The sequence below is a fragment of the Physeter macrocephalus genome, chromosome 10 (genome assembly GCF_002837175.3).
Source record: "Physeter macrocephalus isolate SW-GA chromosome 10, ASM283717v5, whole genome shotgun sequence".
NCBI classification, from domain to species: Eukaryota; Metazoa; Chordata; class Mammalia; order Artiodactyla; family Physeteridae; genus Physeter; species Physeter macrocephalus.
Window position 1 is genome coordinate 81,649,499 of NC_041223.1, and position 3,415 is coordinate 81,652,913.

Here is a 3,415-nt window from a genome sequence, read left to right on the forward strand (position 1 = left end):
GCCAGGATATGGAAGCAACCTAAGTGTCCATCAGCAGATGAATGGATAAAGAAGATGTGGCACATATATACAATGGAATATTACTCAACCATAAAATGGAACAAAACTGAGTTATTTGTAGTGAGGTGGATGGACCTAGAGACTGTCATAAAGAGTGAAGTAAGTCAGAAAGAGAAAAACAAATACCATATGCTAACACATATATATGGCATATTAAAAAAAAAGAAAAGAAAATGGTCAGAAGAACCTAGGTGCAAGACGGGAATAAAGATGCAGACCTACTAGAGAATGGACTTGAGGATATGGGGAGGGGGAAGGGTAAGCTGGGCCAAAGTGAGAGAGTGGCATGGACTTATATACACTACCAAACGTAAAATAGATAGCTAGTGGGAAGCAGGTGCATAGCACAGGGAGATCAGCTCGGTGCTTTGTGACCACCTAGAAGGTTGGGATAGGGAGGGTGGGAGGGAGGGAGATGCAAGAAGGAAGAGACATGGGGACATATGTATATGTATAACTGATTCACTTTGTTATAAAGCAGAAACTGACACACCATTGTAAAGCAATTACACTCTAATAAAGATGTTTAAAAAAAAAAAGAAAACAAACTTATGGTTACCAAAGGGGAAAGAGGGGGGAGGGATAAATTAGGAGGTTGGGATTAATATATACACACTACTATATATAAAATACGTAAGCAACAAGGACCTACTGTATAGCACAGGGAACTCTACTCAATATTTTGTAATAATCTTTATATATATATAAAAAGAATCTGAAAAGGAATATATATGTGTATATATATATATATATTCCTTTTCAGATTCTTTTTATATATATATGTATAAAGAATATATTCTATCTATCTATATATATATATAGAAAACCAAATCACGGTGCTGTACACCTGAAAACTAACACATTAGTTTCAATATACATATATATATATATATAGCTGAATCACTGTGCTATATACCTAAAAGTAACACGATATTGTAAATCAACTATACGTCAATTAAAAATGTAAATAAACAAATAAATAAATAAATAAAATGGCTCTTGCCAGCGCTGGTGTTATCACGATAGAATGAGATCCCAAAGTGGCTGCTGGCAGAATCTCATTCCCCAGGGGCAGTTCCACTTGCCTCCTGCCTCTCCAGGGGGCTCTCCAAGATCAGCAAGTGGGTGTGACCCAGGCTCCTGTCAAACTACTGCCTCTGTGCTGGGATTTGGAGCGAGTGAGATTTTGCAAGTGCCCTTTAAGAGCAAAGTCTCTGTTTCCTACAGCCCTCCTGCTCCCCCAAGATAAGCCTACCTGTTTTCAAAGCTTGGCTTTCTGGGGCTCATTCTCCACATCAGGAGTCCCAGGCGGGAGCGGGGGCCTGATGTGGGACTCAGACCCTTCGCTCTCAGGGAGGACCTCTATGCTTGTGATTTTACCTCCCTTTGTGGGTTGCTGACCCAACAAACCACATCTCCACTCCTCCTACCCATTTCGTGGCTCCTCTTTATCTTTTCTGCTAGCGTGCAGGTCACTCTCATAGACAGTTGTTCTGTATGTACTTGCAGTTTTGTTGTGCCCATGGGATGAGGTGAGTTCAGGTCTTCCTGCCCCACCATCTTGATCCCTGACCAAGTGGAGCTGAAACTTTGTCATTTTAACTGAGAGAAAATTGATACTAGCTTTTCATCAGTATATTATTGAGCTCATTTAGCAAGCTCTTATAAATAAATCCATTTCATCTTAGTCATCTTTGACCTTGCAACAGAAAAAATTTTTTTACCCACAAACCTTCTGCAACTTCCTATATCCATTTAGGTTTTGTCCTTCTCTTTTCCATTTCTCATTGCTCATGACTAGAACAACCAGACATTTTATTTTAAGACAAAATTTGTCCCCTTTTCCCGTAACAAAAACATATACTTCATATCCCATATCTTTTTTTTTCTCTTTTAAATTAAAAATACATCCTACTTTCCTTTCAAACTTTGCATACGGAATTGTTTCCCTTCACCTTTCTGGTTTCTAGTAGTTTCATTTACGTATATTGATTGCCTGTCATATACTAGCATTCTGTAGCAAATTAACACATTTTATGAATATACCAATTCATGATTTATAAGTACATTCTTTTCCATACTACAATTTTTCCACATGACAAAAAGGAACATGTGTATTAGTAAACTCAAATATCCTTTGTCTCTGTAAAACTTAAGATGTCAAAAATAGATAAACTTTTGTTTAGCAATTAGTGTTTCAGTATTTTATGTTATTTGGAAAGGACCTAGATATTCAATGAATATCCATTATTTAACTTAAGTTAGTATAACTTTAAGGTTTCAAGATACCAAAAAAGGTTAGGAAACTACTTTTAAACAGACATATTTTATAAAACATAATCATTATTGAGAAAGTTTACTTATAAATTTTATCCCACTTACATCCATTTAATTCACTTGTTTTTAACAAGTATGCTTGAATTGATCATCAGAATTTCATGAGACATTAAACAAAGCTATCCATCATCTTAAGTTACTTTTCTTGGCAATATCATCTGGAGGTAAGAAAAAGATCACATATACACAACATGCATACATAGAAACACAGAGAGACACAAACACAGACCTTGATTTCTTTTGTTAACATCTTTATTGGAGTATAATTGCTTACAATGGTGTGTTAGTTTATGCTGTATAACAAAGTGAATCAGTTATACATATACATATATCCCCAGATCCCCTCCCTCTTGAGCCTCCCTCTCACCCTCCCTATCCCACCCCTCTAGGTGGTCACAAAGCACCGAGCTGATCTCCCTGTGCTATGCGGCTTCTTCTCACTAGCTACCTATTCTACATTTGGTAGTGTATATAAGTCCATGCCACTCTCTCAGTTCATCCCAGCTTACCATTCCCCCACCCCGGGTCCGCAAGTCCATTCTCTACATCTGTTTTTCTACTGCTGTCCTGCCCCTAAGTTCTTCAGAACCTTTTTTTTTTTTTAGATTCCATATACATATGTTAACATACAGTATTTGTTTTTCTCTTTCTGACTTACTTCACTCTCTATGACAGACTCTAGATCCATCCACCTCACTGCAAATAACTCAATTTCGTTTCTTTTTATGGCTGAGTAATATTCCGTTGTATATATGTGCCACATCTTCTTTATCCATTCGTCTGTCGACGGACAATTAGATTGCTTCCATGTCCTGATTATTTTCCCTTTTCTCCACACCCTCTTCAGCATTTATTCTTTGTAGATTTTTTAATGACGGCCATTCTGACTGGTCTGAGGTGATACCTCATTGTAGTTTTGATTTCCATTTCTCTAATGATTAATGATGTCACGCATCCTTTCATGTGTTTGTTGGCAATCTGTATATCTTCTTTGGAGAAATGTCTATTTAGGTCTTCT